Consider the following 19,117-nt stretch of genomic DNA (forward strand, 5'->3'; position numbering starts at 1 on the left):
AAAATTCTGTTGATACCATATTTAGTAAATTACTTTTTTTTACCTCAGATTGTTGCCACTGTTTTCAATTATTTCGGGGTCCCTTATTTCTTTTTTTTCCGGGGGCGCGGATCCGCGGATCCCTCTGCCCTTCTAGTCACGGAACCGGGCCGAACCAGCCCGTAAACCGTTGACACTACCACAGGCAGGGCCACCATCCTCCACATTTAATACTAGACCAGGCTGCCCAGGGCCCCATCCAAGCTGGCTTTGAACACCTCCAAGGATGGGACATCCATAATCTCTTTGGGCAATCTGTTCCAGCACCTCACCACTCTCATAGTAAAGAACTTCCCCTGATCCTAAACCTGAAATCAACCTAAATCTTCCCTCCTTCAACTTAAAACCATTTCCCCTTGTCCTGCTATTATCTGTGACATAGCAATTTTGCCATGACAATGTAGAAAATAAAATATAATTCCAGTTCTGTGTATCTTCTATTTCATAGGTAAAATATAGTTTACCTACAGATTATTGCAAAAACTAAAATCACTTCAAATAATATTTTAATTAGGCTAAAATACAACTATTTAATTATGCTAAAAAGGTAAACTTGATTTTTTTTTCCTCCACAGCTCCCAATTGTGGAATTTCTCACCTATGTGAAAATGCATTTGTTTAGATTTTCTCATTGATCCAGAGATAAAAATAAAATAAAATAAAGCTTATTTATTTATTTATTTATTTATTTTTAATGAGTGAGAAGGCATGATTTCAAGAAAAGCTGTACTAATAAGCGCACAGACTGAGAGCTGTGCACCTGGCCAGCCTTAAGTTGCTTCATTAAACTGGAATAAATCCTGACTTCAGCTTCAGAAAAGAGAGTAGGATTCATTCAAGGGAGAATTAGTCAAATTCCCTTAGGATATCAAAACAGAACAAAACAAAGAAAGATTTTAATTTGCATATTTATGGACAAAACCACTATTGGATTTATGTAAGGGCAATTTATTCTCAGACCTTATGTTCACTCAGGAATAATGGGTAAGTAGGATTTACCAGCTGTTTTAGTTACAGCCTATATGTGATTACAGGTAGCAGCTGGAGAACAGAGTGTATGAATGTATGTAAATTATCTAGATTCTTTATTTTAAGCATGTGTTGACCATCAGTAGTCTAGTGGAATGAAGATATATGTATCTGAGGTGCTAGAGCTTATTCAAAACAACTAGAAGAATTATCTTTAGTGTATGAAAATTATTTCTATTTTCTACTGCATAAATGCATATGTCTGATCTGACTTTGAAAACAAGAGGAATCGTTAAACTTTCCTGACAAATTCTTCAAGCTAAAATACTCTTACAGGTGAAAATAATGGAGAAATGCATTTTAAAATGAACTCTAGTAAATGTCTAGGGATTGAATAATGAATAAAACAATACTTTTGAAGACTTTTTAATCATTTTGAAGAAATAACAGCATCTGAATGTGTGTTCTGGGCCCAGATGCACTTTTGGGTAGCTTTTTTCTCCTGGTATAACAGCCCAAATTGACCTTATGTAGCTGTGTCAGCTAGTGTCAACATAATGTTCACAAGTATTGTATGTTTTCTGTTCACAAGTATTGTAAATCATAGAATCAAAAAATCACAGAATTGTGTGGAGTTGGAAAAGACCTTTAAAGGTCAGCCACTCCACCTCCCGTCAGTGAACGGAGATGTGTACAGATAGATCAGGTTGCTCAGAACATTGTAATAAATTCATAGGTAAATTACAGAAAGAGTTTGAAGTGGCTTCTTGAAAGTAGTTTAGCTGTTGAACTACAAAACTTTCATTGCCTATCCTTCCTTGCTTGTCTTTTCCTTCTCTTCTGTCTTTCTAGGTTTCATTAATCTGCCAGTTTTTCATTAGAATTAGTTTCATGCAAGTGCTTCTGTCTCAGACAGATTGATATTATTCTGTTTCTTCTAAAAGCTTTACTTAAAGCCTATGAGAATTGGCTTTAAGTATGTTGCACCATCAGTTACTGCTAACAATAGTTATCCTCTCTCCTAGAAAATTGGATGAATTTGTACCAAATAAATAAAATTATGTAGCTCCCTTTATATTTCTTTGTACAATTTAAATGTATATCTTTTTTTGTGATAGTATTTTGGTTTCAGGTATTGTTTTTACTCAAATCTGTACTTTCTACAACATATGATTTTATTTAATTATAAGGCAGTATCTATTAATAAGCAAGGCTTTGATCTCTTTTATGGTCTGATTTCCTTTATGGGTAATGGTGTTAAACTAAGACAGATGAGATTTAGGTTAGAAATTAGAAGAAAGTTTTTCACACAGAGGGTGGTGACACACTGGAACAGGTATCCCAAGGAGGTTGTGGATGTCCCATCGCTGTAGACATTCTAGGCCAGGCTGGATGTGGCTGTGGGCAGCCTGGTCTGGTAGTTGGTGACCCTGCACATAGCAGGAGGATTGAAACTAGGTTATCATTGTGGTCCTTTTCAACCCAGGCCATTCTATAATTTTATGATTCTATGATATAACCATATAAATTAGGGTACATACTTAGTAATTTTCATGTTGTTGTTGTTGTTTGTTGTTGTTGTTGTTTTCCTGCAAAAGACATAACAGGAAAAGAAAGAGTTAAATCCATTTTGTGTCCTCATTTGCTGAAGTGTTCAAGAGACAAAACAAAAACTTTATGAAGTAGTCAAAATTATGTTGACCAAAATTAGTAAAATGAATTTTTATGATTTTTTCATATAAAACTCTTTCCCCTTATATGACTGTGTCTCTTTTTTTAATAAAAGAATAAATAAAATGAAATGGAGATTATTTTGGTGCATGGTAAAAACATTGTCTATAAGTAAATTTACTCACGACTTTTACTTGCTGCTCTAATATTTGCATTTAAGACACTATATTGAAATAGCTAATGCTTATGTGCAGCTTATAAATGCAACACATTGGAAGTCTCCTAGTAAATTTATTTGGAAAAAAAGTAATCAAAATAATCATTTATTCATTTTGATCTGTATAAGTAATAAAACTGAAAGCTTGAAATTGTCCTCAAGAGAGGGATAATTGAAAATTTCAAACATGCATAGCATAACTTATTGTGGAAACTTTCATTCAATTAATTCTCTCTGTGACTGTACTTGAAAAATGAATTTTTGTATCCTAATTTCTTTCTGTTCATCTATTAATTCTAAATGTCTAGATAATAATAGAACATCCAGTGTATTCAGCCATTTTATACAATTATAATCATATATACCTTTTCTTCGTGTATTGTTATGCCAGGACATAAGTACATATATTAAGTATATACATTTTTCTTTTCCAGCAACCATATTTTTCAATGTTATGCACAAATAATTTCAAGGGCATTTGATAAAGAATAATTGAAATGTTTTGTGTTCACTCTTGAAGCATAATTTTTTAATGACCAGAATCACATCTAGAATTGTTTAATTTTTTTTTAATATGAATAATGCTTTTCAAAAATTAAAATGTAAATAAATGTAAACCTGCAGAGCTTATGAATAATAAAGATGTATCTCAATTAGTGCAGCTCTTATCCTGTTTCAATGACCCAGAGTCATTGCACTTATGGGTGATTTTTTGGCTGGCAAGAGGCTGCTATTTACATGTCAGCTTTTATTTGCATCATAATAGAAAGATAAAGTACCCATTCTTTGTAAAGTCTTGTTCAGTTTACCGGCTTGTCAGTCTCTGCTAGAAAAACTGCCATTTCTTATTATATCGTTCCACAGTGCATTCTGGGGTCTTTTCTCTAACTTCCAGGCACTATTTGACAAGGCTGTCTTATAGGTGATTCTGGTAATTTTTGTTTTAATTTGAAAAGCATTGAAAACTGTTGAAGGAATGTGTGTACCTGAGTTTGTTTTATGTTTGTTTAAACCCAGAATATTTCTATGGGTTGCTGATATCTTTAGAAGAATGTGTAAATGACCAAAAAGACTGACAAAACATGTAATATTTAAAATTTGTCACTTCAAATACTTTTTCTGACGTTAGTCTCATGGAACATGCACCATATTGTTGTTGATGATTCCTTGAATAACTGTGCGGAATAGTGTGAAAAATTATCCATATAAAGAATATCATATTTTCATATTTGACAGTATTATACACACTTGAACTTAGTTTTTACAACAGAAAGGTTATACCAAAAGTATATAAAGACTGTATTGTGACAGGCTGGTATTGAGAGTTAGAAAAATACACTTTGGTGTGTGGTTAAAAAACTATTCAGTGCCCTAAATTTCTGTGTCATTAATTGTACTCTTATGATTTCACAGAAAAAAAGAAAAAAAAAGAAAAAAAAAAGGATTAGTCATGGTCTTTTCTGTGGTATAGAGTGCCAGAACAAGAGGCAATGGGCACAAACTAGAAAACAAGAGGTTTTGTCTCAGCATGCATCTTTACTGGCCACACTTCTGGGCTGTGTGGGTGACAGAGTACTTACACAGGTTGCCCAGAGGTTGTAGAGACCTTTCCTTGGAGATCCTTGAAAGCAACCTGGATGTAGTCTTGGGTACCTGCTTTGGGCGTCCCTGCTTCAGCTGGCATTGGACAGGTGGATCCAGAGGTCCTTTCCAACCTCAGCCTGTGATTCTGTGAAATCAGAAGAAAAATACATAACATATGAAACATTATAAAACCCTGTGTAAATCCAACAGTATACTTTTGAGAGAGTACAAACAACAGCAGAGAGAAGCATTTTTTTTTAAATGAAACAGTGTAGTCAGCAGAACTAGGGAGGTGATAATTCTCTGTACTAGGCACTGGTGAGCCCACACGTCGAGTACTGTGTTCAGTGTTGGGCCCCTCCCTACAAGAAAGACACTGAGGCCCTGGTGTGTGTTCAGAGAAGAGCAATGAGCCTGGTGAGGGATCTCATAGTGTTATAAAACACAAGTGTTATGGAAAGTGACTGAGGGAACTGGAATTGTTTAGATTGAAGAAGAATAGGCTCAGGGGAGACCTTATCACTCTCTACTACAACCCAAAAGGAGGTTGTGGTGAGGTGGGGGTCAGCCTCTTCTCTAGCATAACTAGCAATAGGACTAGACAGAATGGCCTCAAGTTGTAATATTAGGAAAAACGTGTTCTCTGAAAGAGTAGTCAGGCATTAAAACAGGCTGTCCAGGCAAATGGTGGAGCCTGTAGGTTTTCAGGAAAAGGGTAGATGTTGCACTGAGGGACGTGGTTTAGTGAGCATGGTGCTGATAGGTTGACGGTTGGACTAAATGATCTTGGAGGGCTTTTCCAACCTTAATGATTCTATGATTCTACAAAAGATTGGGGATGTGATGGAATGAATTTGAAGATTTTTTTAGAGAGGATTTCTGAGAAAGACTGAATGATGAAATATATTCTGAAATGGAGATGATCAAATGAGAGATGGTATTTTATTCTACATCTCTGTAGAATCTGTGTACATCTCTGGATAATGATCAGAAGCTGTGAAAAGGGGAAATCAGACAGGACTAGAAAACAGGAAGAAAAAGGATTAGGATTGCTTCAGCATCTTTTTGTCTGTTTTATGTTTGAATGATAAATATATATATATTAAAAAATTAAAAATACTGACAGTAAGACTTTTAAGTATAATAACAAATAACCCCATGTATGCAGTAAAGATCCTGGTGTTTCTGAACACCAGTTAACACTCTGAAATTAGTTAATGATTTCATTAATTTGTGATTTATTTTTTTTTCCCCACATGGAAGGACAAAAACAGGCTTGTTTTTACAGGGGATTTGATTTATTTTGTTATGACAGCATGTCATGCAACCACCATCTGTTAAAAAACACTTGACAGTTCATTGTGGAAAGCAGAAGGTAAAACTTAGGCCATGTTCAGTGAGGATTGCAGACATCTTGAAAGATGTGCTGAGTTCCAGACATATGACACCTGCTCTATTTCAAGAAGTATTTCTCTGTTCAAATGGTAGTGTGATAGTGATGTGTGAATGTATTGACAGGAGAAAATAGTAGCTGAGAGAAAAATTTTGCAACAATGAATTTCCATCTGGGGGAATCAGAAACTCTGTGCTATGAATAAGGTTTCAGTCAATATTCAGTCAACATTCAGTCTGCATATATATCTGCATTGCACTACAATGCTTTTGTATTTAAAATATTATAGAAAATGCAGTGTTCTCCACCTTGTATTACAGCTGTTATTATAAGGCTTAAGTTTAGTGATGTTTATATGTTCAATAACTATCAAATGGCTTATTTTCATTTTTTGGCGATTTCGTACTCAAAGTTGAACTGCAATTTCACTACAACTACATTTCTGTGCCAAGAAGTTGTAAATACTTACCATGTTTTTTTTTTTTGTTGCTGTTTGTTTGTTTTCCTGAAAAAGTGAAGAATTGCTAGTGTGAAGTTTATTTATTTTAAAGTACATAAGTGTTCAAGTAGGCTGCTTATTTAGCAAGATTGTTTTTTGACTGTAACAGCATTTCAATGCTGACACTTCTTGAGAAACTACAAAATTAAGTTCTCAGATTAAAATGCATGTTTACAAATTTCTAGCTAGTAGAAATTTGTTTTGACAACCCTATTAATGTACACACAAAAAATCTATTAATCCAACTTATATTATGGAAATTACCAAGATTAGGCTCTCCGTTTGGGTGCTTTTAAGATGGCAAATTTAAAGAGGTTTTGTTTCGTTTTGTTTTCAGCTGAACTGTATTTTTTTTCATGCATTTTTAAAGTTATTTATTTATCAGGAAACATTTTTTTTCATGTAAAATAAGTTTCTAATTTTGTCTGAAAATTTATTTTCTGATTATCATAATATTTCATCACCTAGCATAAAGGAAGATTTCTGGGACTATATACAATTACTGTTGTTAAAAAATGTGGACAAATAGATGATTCCTTTTCTCAGCTTTTAAAACATTTTATGTGCCAAAAAAAACCCAAAAACAAACAAACAAAAAAAAACATAAATAAACGTTAAAACATTAACTGTTGCATTTTCTTTAAATAGAAGGTCAAGTCAAACATTTTGGTATTTATAACAGCTTTGGTTGTAGTTATATTTCTGTAGTACTGCAATACATCTTTTTTTTGTTTGTTTTAATCTCTTGGGAAACTTTGGATTTCATATAAGTTAATGGTCCCTGATGCTGCTGAAGATTTTATTACCATTTAATAGTAGATATCATGTTTGTGACTATTCTTTCTGCCATTGTATTCAATTTGAAGCAATGTCACTGTGTAAGAGAACCAGACACATTTTACGTCTTATCTCTCATTTGCCTTTCATCTGTAATCCATTCAAGTTTGTACAGTTTGTTTTATGAAACTAAAATATTCCAACTGTTGTTTGTTTTTTAATTTTATTTAGGAAGAACATTTTGCCCTGTCCTTAAACTTTCTCAAAAAATCTTTTAAGATGGAAATGTAGTCCTCAGATTTCTATTAGTACTTTTCTTCTGTGGGGGAAACAGAAAGATTAGAGTGTGTAGCAATGTATAAACACATAAATGCATATATATGTGTGTATGAACACATATGAAAACATAAGTGTATTCAGGTTTTCTATATATTCAGTGTTGTGTTACATTACATTATATCATCTTCAAAATATTTGTTTGCTACAGTTTGGACTTTAGCTTTTGTGTATTTCTAATTTTGCTTAGTTTTTTTGGACTGCAATCACGCAGTGGTATGTTGCAAATATTTCAGAAAATGACTCCACAAATGCTGTTTTTGCTCTCTGAGAAATGCCATAGATGTTAGGGTATCCATAAAAAGATGACTGACTACAGAAAATCAATCATTTATTATTCCTCAGAAATAAAGCATGTTTGTGGTTTTTTTTTGTTTGTTTGTTTCCCTCCCAAAAAAAAATCATAATGAAATAAAAATAAAATAAACAGTACACCGAATAAATCAATCTTATGGGGCTTCTTTCAGTCAGAATTGATATTGTTTCAGGGAAGAAAATAGGGATATGCATGTGGCTGTAGAAGTTAAAATATGGGAAAGTGAAGAGTCATCTTTTAATCTACATGAATAATTTTTTTTCTTCACTTTTCAGTGACGCAGGGTGGGGATGCAGTTGCATCTGATACATGTCCTGATCCTGGAATTCCTGAAAATGGGAAAAGAGTGGGCTCTGACTTCAGGTAGGCACATTTAGTTTTATATGTCACCTAGAGGAAGATATTCATAGCTACAGAATATTCAACCAGAGATATGCATAGTTTCCCAATTTTTTAATGTATTGAGTCTTTGTCAGAATAATTCCAGTCCATTGCAGGTCTTGATTGTTTTTACTTTTTTTTTCTTCCCTGTTGTTTGTTTTAAAATAATAAATTTTGGATCCTGATATTCTTTTCTATATACGAAAAGACAGAACTCTCTTCGCAGCATAGCAGAGTGTGGTGAGAGAATTGTTTGTTTTCTCACTAATTAAAGATGTTGGAAGTCTTGAGAAACATGGCAAATGTTGTGTCCGATACTTTTTTGTTTGTCTTTTTTGCTGTAACATTTATCTAAAAACAAAGTTGAAGTCAAGTGTACTATTGTAGGGGAAGAGGAGGGTTTCTCTTTCATTTTCTCTTGGGGAGGGGGAAGACGAAAAGACTTTAACCTACAAGCAAGGCAATTGAACCTCAGGCTCTTGCACAGATTTATAAATCACTCAGAAGGAATGGAAAGGAAAACTTTATAGGAATTAGAAAGAATTTTGCAAAGGTCTTTGTAACTGCAGAAAACGAAGTCAATCAGACATACTGCTCTTCAAAGAAATAGCGTAATGGAAAGGTGAAGAATAATTTTAAAATGTATTTTTGACTATCCTTTCCTACATTTTTCTCTGTTAACCCTCAAATGAAATTGAGGGGTCATGAACAACTAGAATACTGAGAGAATCAGTTATATGCAGTCATAATTGCACTACCAACTTGACCCTGGCTAAATGATTTTTAACAAATAATGAACTGAAATAAGCTTTTCAAAAAATAAGCTGTCCAGAAAAATATTTACTTTATAACTGTTCTGTATATTATGATTCAGATTGCAATATACCGTTGCTGCAAAGGAAATTGTATACTAAAAGATATAGTATTCATTTCCTCTCCAAATGTCCGCTGTTTTACTAAAACATATGTAAGTTTTACCTTCATATTAACTAATACTTGGTGCATTGATGAGGGAAACATCAGTTGGTAGATGACTAGGTAAAAATGAGATAGTAAAATACAACCCTCTCTAAGATGTGTTGTGATGTTTGTGCATATTCAGCTGAGCAAAACTTGCATATATACAGTTATTTTGGAGCATATTTTGCTTTAGTATCTGTACTAGGTATATATAACTTTGTCTTCTTTGTTTCAGTGCTCTCCTCAATACGTGAAGTGTACGTTTTCAATTACAATTCAATTTACAATTTTACAACTGTTCTGAAATCCTCTAAATAAGTACTTAGTTGAAAGAATAGAAATCAGCATATAGGTTCACTGTTACAAGTGAAGAGAAAAAAAGCAAAGATAAAGATGTAACCTCCCAGTCTAAATGTTTAATGCAAAATTAATTTGCACTGGAGGTTAATTCCCACTCCATTAACTATAGACACAAACTAACTATAGCAGGTCAGGAGGGTGAGGAAACCTGAGCACATGATACAACAGGTGGCTCACAGAGCTGGTTTTGCTCATTCTCACAGAATCTGAAAAAACTCATTGCTGTCTTCAAGCTACTTTTCATGAGGGCATAAGGAAGAGAAAGCTGATTCTTCTCAGCGGCACACAGTGACAGGAGCAGAGGCGATAGACACAAGTTGGGACTTCTAGATAAAGGAACTTTTAATTTTTATATATATATATATAATATGTACATATATTTACTATTATGGTGGTCAAACACTGAAGGAAATTACCCAGACAATTTGTAGAATTTCCATCCAGGGAGTCATTCAGAGCTGAGGTGAACAAGGCCCTGAGCATACTGTCCTAACTAAACTTGGCTGGAGTGTATGTCTTTAGACTGGATGCTCACCAGAGGCCTCTTTCAATCTGATTCATTCCATGAATACCTCTGAATCTTGTGCAGATTGTATGTGATTATGACACAGTTTGGACTGAGGAGAATCTCATCTAGTTATGGTCCAAGCCTGTGTCATACAATCATTAAGCAACAACTGCACATGCAGTCTGTCAGGTCTAACAGCGCTGATAAGCTGGAAGATGATAGGAAAGACAAAAGACAACTTCTTTTCTTCTCTAGGCTGTAGCCTGTAATTTGGAAGAGAAAGGGATGTAAATTTATTTGGTGAAACACATGCAAACATCCAAACTTCATAGAAGAGCTCAACACTTAATATTCATTAAACATTAAACCTAATATTAAAAAGGGAAAGCCCCAAAGAAACTTAAAGCACAAAGTATATTTTAAGATGTCTGAGGCCATTTAATGTCAAAGAACCCCAACAAACATACATAACTGTGTTTTGACATCAACTTCTGATGAATGAATGTGAGTTAACAGATCTTAAGTGGCTGGAATCTACTTAAAGGCATTGCTTACTGAGCTGAGAGAGCAAGGCTATTCCCCTTCTTTCTTTTCTCCATTCAGCCTCTGATAATACTTTCATTTCAATCAATGTATCTCATTCTTTATGAGGACAATTGAGTACATAAAGTATGCAAAATTAACACAAAGGTAATAATATCATTCCACAAATATAAGATATGGTGAATAAAAAGTTAATGTAATTTGATAATTTGCTATTTTTCCATGTTTTTTAGGCCTCCAATTCTGAATGTTATCTGAAACAATAAATTTTGTTTTGCTTCTATACCTTACTTGTTACTTATTATTACTAATTATGCAACAGCAAATGTTTTTCATGTATGATAAACTAATTTTTTTTTAACAGCAATTTAAAAGACATCATCTATTTTAAAGTCTATTTGTCTACATATATTGGTGTCTAAATAGATCATTTTGATGGAATTTAGTTTTTCTTTCTCAGAAATGAAAAATTTATCTCTTCCAGATTTAAGGAAAAATAATAATGTTGCATGCATATCTCCAATGCAGGGAAACAAAACACTGTGGAGTGTAAAAAGTGATGATTTTTTTCTTCTTTTTTTTAAGAGGCAAGTATAGACACCAAAAGGAGATATCGTTCTTGTCAGGAGAATCGAAGCTGTAGATATAAGTCAAAACTAGAACATATGAAAATGCATGTTACTCAAAATATTTGCCAGTCTACTGAAGGACATGTTGTCAGTAGGGCTGATGGAAAGGCAGAGGGTTTCTTTCTAAATCAGCCTGATACTCAACTGATTCAGTGATTACAAATTTTTTGAAAAGGGTTTCATTCTTTTCACAACAATAACGGCATTCATTCTAAAATAACGAGGCAGAAAAAACTCATTGAAATCCTCTTCCTGCCACGCTTTTACTGAGTTCAGTTCAGGATGTAAAGGAAGTGAGTTTTAATGATTTCAAATAATCCAGTGGATATTTGGATTCATTTTGAGGAAAAAAGTTCCTGAGGATTTAGCAAGATGAATGAGGACATAATAACTGCAATTTTAAAAACTATAAAATCCCATTTTATTTTTGTGGAAGATCTGAAAACACTATTTGATAAAGCAAATTCTAACCTACAAAACACTAATTTTCACCAGTAATGAACAAGAGCCTTTGTGCTGTGCTTGTAAAAATCTGCAGCAGCGACAGTTACCCACTGTTTCACAGCTGCTTATGTTGTTGTCATTGCTAGGAAAATGTTGCCCATACAGTCCATATTTCACTGGTCCAAACAGATGGAAGTCGGAAGGAGCCAAAACCAGATTATACAATGGGTGTGGTAGGAAAGCCCAGCTAAGACTGGCAGTGTGCTCCTCGGTCTAGCACCTGGTATTACTGTGTTGCAAGAAAAAGGTTATCTTCTTCTCTGGCCTGACTGGAAGTTTGAGCCTTCATCTTAGTCACTGTTGCAAGCGTAGAATAATTAAGGTTGGAAAAGAACTCTAACATCATGTAGTTCAACTGTCCACCTACCACCAATACTGCCAACTAAACCATGTGTCTATGCACTACCTGTACTTCTTCCTTAAATTCCTCCAGTGATGGTAACTCCACCAGTTCCCTACGCAACCTGCTCCAATACCTAACCACTCTTTCAGAGAAGAAATTCTTCCTAATATCCAACCTGAACTTCTCCTGGTGCAACTTAAGGCCATTCCCTCTCTTCCTATCTCTAGTTACCTGAGGGAAGAGGCTGACCCCGATCTTGCCAAAGCCTCCTTTTGGGTAGTAGTAAAGAGCAATAAGGTCTTCCCTGAGCCTTTTCTTTTCTAGACTAAACAATCCCAATATGCTCAATCATTCTCCATGACACTTGTGCTCCTGACCCCTAACCATGTTTGTTACCCTTCTCTGGCTGTGCTCTGTGGACTCAGTGTCTTTCTTGTAATGGATTCTTTAAGTAAAATCTTAACCTTTTTTAATAATCCACAAATTTTGCTTTGATACAGTTGAAATTCAAAGTAGAAGAAAAAAATGAGCAAAATGTTTTCTTGTGTACATAGAGAATAAAGCAAAATAAAACATTTGCAGTATCTGCAGATTATCTCAGTGACTACGGAGGTAAGAATGAGAACAAAATTTACAAACATTCATTTTTAACAATTTGAAATTACGTGAATTAATAATTTTCATTGAAATTGCAGAACAAATGTATTGAAATAGTGCTTTAAAAGGTCCCTCTATTTTTTTTTTAAGGGAAACCATCAAACATAATCAGTGAGAGGCTCAGCAATTCAGGGCTTACTTAGGGTATAAGAACTCATATTGTAGACTGTATCAACACATTCTGAGATGCTTATTAGATACATCTGATTTTCTGGAAACAGAAGGTACTCTAGGGACTCAGTTTGCTTAACATTCCTCTTTATCAACCATTCTTTTAAACATCTAAAATTATGTGCCTCTATCTGCATTTTATATGTTATATAAGAAGTTTTTAATAATATATATATTTTATTATTCAGGCCCTGAAGTATCAAGATAAGATAAAAGGTAGAATAAAAATCTTAATCTCGTGCCTTCATGAAATTGTTTTAAATGCATTTTGCATAGAGATGGAAGTTTACAGTGTCTTTCATTCTTTACATGGTTTATAATCTGACTGTCTCAATCTCCATTCCGCAGTATTTAGAATTTTCAGAATATTTTTTCAAAACTAAATTTGGTTATTTTATCATACACCATTTTCTTCCGAAGTATCTGTTTTCAGAAAAATCATTATAAGCATAAATCTGATTTCTCACAATAGATGCTTCAAATAGGTTGTTTCTGAGCTGATATTAAAGCAGGTTTAACAGTTAGTGTCTTCATGCAAGGATCCTGTGCAGAACTATCTGTCATTTTAGTAAAACCCATGACTGGTCTTCTATAGCCTAAATTTTAATTAGATTTTTTTTAATGACATTCAAAAGATTGTACTTGTTAATGCCTATAGCTGGCATTCAAGATTCTCTCCACCTTGACTCTAACACTGAAAAGCTTTTGAATTCCTCATGTTTCTACCATGCTCTTCAAACTGATGATTTGGCTAGATTTTTTGGTTATTTTTAGTACGTTTCAGTCATTATGTTTTATTTTATGTCATTTAGCTTGTGCTCAAACATTTCAAAAGATGATATCCGCTGTATAAAAATATTACATTTTCATATTTCCAGACCTCAGAGAAAATATATGCATGCTCTATGAATAGTAAAACAAATAGAGTCATCATAAGTGTATATATGAAACTAGTAAAATTTTATGTTTCTCTTTATTTCTTATTAATGAATGTTTATCCTTATGCTTGTTAATTTAAGGTATGTATTTGAAATATCTTTTTTTTCTAAAGATATTCTAAAGATTTCTAAGATTCTAAGATTCTTTAAGAATGTTCTGAAGGAAAGCAGACTATGGCAAATGTAAAAATAACTTTTAGAAAGTTTTTCTAGTCAAAGGATTTAGTGCATTTCATATTAACTACTGAAGGAAGAAGTCAATATGCTCCCCACCCTTGAATTTTTTCCACACCTAATAGCTCAAGAACCAAATATTAGCAAAATTGTTTTTTAAAGTTTTCCTAGATTTGTAGCATCTCATTCAAATTTTAAAATATAAATAAAAAGAAAGATCCAGTTAAAGTCATGTGAAGGAAGTATAGCAGCACCTCATAATAAGCCATCAAATTTATCTTTGGGGTGTCTTCTAGAAAACAGAATACTTGAAGGGTGGAAACAGGCTGAATGCTAGTGAATGAGATTATATTAATTTTTCTCCAGAATACAATTTTAGCTGCTGAGCTTTCTGATTGCTGTCCTGCAATCCCCTGGTGTATAGGACTCAGTGACTCTCTCACAGTGAGAAATCTGTTTTATCAAGACACCTTGATTCACAACATGAAATAAACAAATAAGAATTTTCAAGAGCAAGAAAGCTGTTAGCAGAATTGGTTGTTTATGGTTGGGAACAAAGAATGTCACAAATAATTGAAATGCTTTGAGGCAGAAAGAAATTTATGGAAGCAAAAAGTTCAGTTCTCTTTTGGAAAGCTCTCTGACACAAAGCAATTAGATCTAGTTTATAAACACTCATAAATATTGGTCAGCATTCTTAAAAAAAAAAAATCCGTAGAAAAAAAGTTACAATATTTAAAAGTTGCTAGTGTAGCAGCAGTACTACAATCCAAGTTAGCTTTTTGCACAGTTTTTAGTAGGACATTTCAGCAAAATAAGGAATTGAATGAAATAAATATTTATTTGTAGTACATGTTGACAAATGCTTCTATTTAACTGCTTAGGATGTCAGAAAATGTGAAGCTGAAATTATTTATGGAATAAATCTTATCTGAATGTACACTGATTACATATTTTTGATGCTTACTTTGAAATCATTAATAAAAGCATGCAAATTAATATCACAATTGCATTATATTCCTGATATTATTTCCTAAAACAGTGGACAAAGTGAACATGGTATACTTGTTCTAAATAATTTAGGATAGCTTTTTATGTAGGTAGTAATGATGAAGTAAAATTTCCCATCCTAATTTCTTTGTTTGGACCTGGAAAAACTGCGATATATTTCTTTTGTGTGTGTTTGTTATTTAAAATATATTGTAATTATTTCATTTTTCCTCCCATTTTTTCTTAGGGTGGGTGCAAGTGTGCAGTTTTCCTGTGAAGATAACTATGTGCTGCAAGGTTCTAAGAGCATCACTTGTCAGAGAGTGACAGATACACTGGCTGCCTGGAGTGACCACAGACCAATTTGCCGAGGTAGGAATTATTCTTGGGAATTTTTGCTGAAGTTTGGAAGGGTAATTCTTCATTTCTGTTTAGAAATGCAATGGAATGATGTTTGAAAGAAAGCACAAATTGTATGTGTGTATGTATATATATATATATATATAATTACACACACACATATATAAATCATATATATACCAAATTAAATGTCCTTTATCTTCTTTGTCATATAAACATTCTAAGTAGAACTAGTTCAGTTTAATCAGCTAGGTTTAGGTTACAGTTTTCTAATTGAAGTCCTGAATATGAGAACTTCATAGTCATTGGTTTCCTTTCGGTCCCAGATACTAAAGAAGTTTGCCTTTGTCATGGTTTTATGATTTTGGTTTCGGTATTCCACATCATAACATCATGTAGTGCACTGGGACTTAAAGTGTTAATGCTCAAGTTCTGGGTACCTGTCTGGAAGAGAAGAAGAACTACATTCCCTAGGGGGCTTTGCAGTCAGAGAGAAGATATAGCTCCTGGCAAGGTCACCTGATGTGCTCTTCTTCTTCTCCCTGCTGCTCAACTGGACTGAGCTTCTCACCTCAGTGTTACAGTGAAGCCTATCTACCTTTCGGACATTCTCTCTCTCTCATTGTATTTGATTTATTAGCTTCAATTCTAATTATATTGTATTGTAGTGTGGTATTTTGCAATTAGTAAATTAATTTGTTTCTCCTCAGATCGTTGACGCCGTTTTTAATTATTTTGGGGTCCCCTGTTTCCCTTTTCCAGAGGCGCAGATTTAGCAAAATCCCTCCACCCCACTAGTCATGGAACTGGGCTGATCCAGCTCGTAAACCGTTGACAACCTTATGTGTAAATTCTTTTTTCTGTTTTTTTTCTGACTTCCAAGTTCTCCACACCCTCACTATTTTGTTAGTAGGGAGGCTTTCTATTTGTTTTTCTAGTTGTGCGTTTTTTTCCTATTTTAAAATATTGTCTGTAATAAAACAGGAAAAAAGGATGCAAATGCTGTCAAAATAATCCAGAAAAGAGGTAATTAGGAATAATAACAATTATTTTTGTTTGTATGTAACTTTTACTGTTTCTTAGTAGAAATATTAACTTGGATCACACAATTGGAGTGTACATGTTAAGGAAAGTCCTAACCCTGATAATTTGCTTATTTTATGTTCTCAACATCAGAACATTTAGAGATAACTGGCACCACTAATAAAAAAAAAAAACAAAACAAACAAACAAATACAAAATGTTTGATATATTTTATTTGCTGCCATGAAGTAGTATTTCTTGTACTTCACAAAATCTTATGCTGAATGATGGTGCATAATCAATGGATATACAGATGGTATATATACATATCCAGGAGCTTGGCTAATATAATTTATATTGGAGTAATGAGAGAAAGTCACTCACCATATCCTGGGCTCACAAGACAAACTCCAATGGAGCAGATCTCCAGAGAGATCCTTCCCCACTGGCAGTCAGTTCTTAAATGGGTCTAGGAGAGGTGGAGCCAGGCTCCACCCCTTCCTGCAGTACAGGTGATTTGCCTTCACCTGTGCTCCGGTGGCTGACTCATTGCTCACCTCAGGTGATCAATCAGAGGTTCAGGCTGTGATTCAGCAGCCCCATATAGATAGTTATCAGGACAGCAAATGACAGAGAGACTGCAGAAGGAGTAGAGTTGCCCTGAACTTCTTGTTCAAGAATGAAAAAACTATAATATCAGTCACATTAAACTCATGTAATTGTAGACAAGCAAGCAAACAAATAAACACACTAGCAACAACAACAGCAAAGCTTCCACCATATAGAACTTCTGATAGGGCTCATCATTCCTTGGTCAGTCTTCAGATGGGGATTACCTTATGATTCTGCTAGAGAAGATACAATAATCTCTGCAAATGTTTGATATGATTTATCTCATAACAAGATCTATTTCATCTGTCTGTAAACTATTTTTTTCATACTCTTTCTTGTTTAAGGGCTGACTGGCACTGGGGAATGATCTCCAGAAAGAAATCCTTCCTCAGTGCAGCTTTCCTCTGTGAACCTAGAAACTTCTGATACGAATAATATTTTTCTTTGTAGCACCTTTCTATTGTGTTGGTCCTTCTGTCATCACACCTTTGTTGTAACGCCTTTCCCATTGTATTGATCTGTCCAATTGCTACAAATACTTAAATGCAATTAGCTTTTTGCTGTTTTTGTTTGTTGCACAAAGCACAACAAACTGGTTAGTAATACTCAATGATGCTTTAATAGAATTGGTAGAGTTTCCTTTATTTTTGTTATTTCGTATTTATACAAGTTACACTTCCAATATTGTATTAGATCCGGCTCATAATTTCTCCCAGTAGTGAGGTAAGGAAATACACTTTTTCGTAGTGGAGGCAGGCACAGAGAAAGATGAAAAGTAGAATTTTCTGAAATGCTAGGATAGATACATTTATCCAGTACTGAGGAAAAAGAATTACCATTTTTTAAGGAATGTAGTCTAAATTACCTCAAATGTTAATACAGGTAAGTTCTGGAATTCAGGTATTTGAAAATATACAGTACCTAACAAAGTATTAGAAATTTCATGTTCTAGCCTGTTACCAAAGTCCTGTAGTGCCAAAAAGAAGATAGTTTAATTTTGAAGTGCTCTGGGTTTTGTATCTCTGACTGATTTCAATGCTAATGTAAGTTTTCTGTGTTTGTTTTTTTTTTTTTTAAATTTAACTTGTGATATTTGATTTTCTAAATTCTTTAAAAATATTTTAGAAAATCTGTCCTTAATGCTGTTTGGAAAGTAACTTAATTCATAAAGTTTATTTTCAGAATTATTTTGATGAATATGACTCTGAGGAAATATGTCGGTTTATACCATGCTTTATAAAAAGGCTACTGCCCAAAACTATTTTCTATTTCTTCCTAATTTTGTTTGCTCTACTGTAAAGAGCTAAGACACCACAGATTTTCAAGTTGGGGTAAGGATATATTGTTATATAGATCTGCACACTGTCTAGGCTTTCCACAACTGCAGAGAACTCACTAAGGAAAGTATGTGGCACTTTCACATAAATACAATCTACGCAAAAGACTCCCTCCAACCTCCTCTCCTGAGAGAGGTTCAATACTCGCTGTTTGATTCATTCTAAACAGAATATTTATGTTAATTGAAGTTCATTTACCTAAACTGGGAATAAAGAAATGTGAATTCCTCTATTTATTTATTTATTTATTTATTTATTCTTTGGCAGGACTGAACATCTTCAGATATTATGCTTCAATTTAGTAATTCTTTTGCAGCAAGTTTTAATTAATGATATGACAGTTTTATGAAATTTAGTTTAAATAAAGCAGTTTGTCAAAAATAATCTTATTTGCTGTTTGTTATTTTAGCTAGAACATGTGGTTCTAATTTACGTGGACCAAGTGGAATTATTACATCACCAAATTATCCAGTTCAATATGAAGACAATGCACACTGTGTGTGGGTCATTACAACAATAGATCCAGAAAAGGTATGCTTTTTCTCTGTCTTAATTTAAACTCTAGAATTTTGAAAAAATAATAATAATAATAATTCATTAATATCTGTGAAAATGTCCACTTGGAATAATAAGTCACAGTTACAGTTTCCAAATTATATATTTTTAAGTGAAATTCATAAGATCATATTCAAAATCACATATTTCTAAATGAATCAACTGAAGATTTTTCAAGTTGTTTCTTGATACTTATATGTCATTCAATCTAATCATAAAGAGTAGCATGTATCTTATTACATTGTCTAGTGTTAACCATTTTACTAACATG

At 33.6% G+C, this 19,117-nt stretch overlaps 1 long non-coding RNA gene across 1 annotated transcript; it reads left to right on the forward strand.

Moving 5' to 3' along the window:
- Nucleotides 1-8,082: 8,082 nt before the first annotated feature.
- On the forward strand, nt 8,083-18,818 carry LOC104909940. The gene is made up of 3 exons (XR_792696.2): nt 8,083-8,164; nt 15,207-15,331; nt 18,701-18,818. It is a non-coding gene; the product is annotated as an uncharacterized LOC104909940 (long non-coding RNA).
- The last annotated feature ends 299 nt before the right edge of the window (nt 18,819-19,117 follow it).

Source organism: Meleagris gallopavo, chromosome 2, assembly GCF_000146605.3.
Source record: "Meleagris gallopavo isolate NT-WF06-2002-E0010 breed Aviagen turkey brand Nicholas breeding stock chromosome 2, Turkey_5.1, whole genome shotgun sequence".
In the NCBI taxonomy this organism is placed as follows: domain Eukaryota; kingdom Metazoa; phylum Chordata; class Aves; order Galliformes; family Phasianidae; genus Meleagris; species Meleagris gallopavo.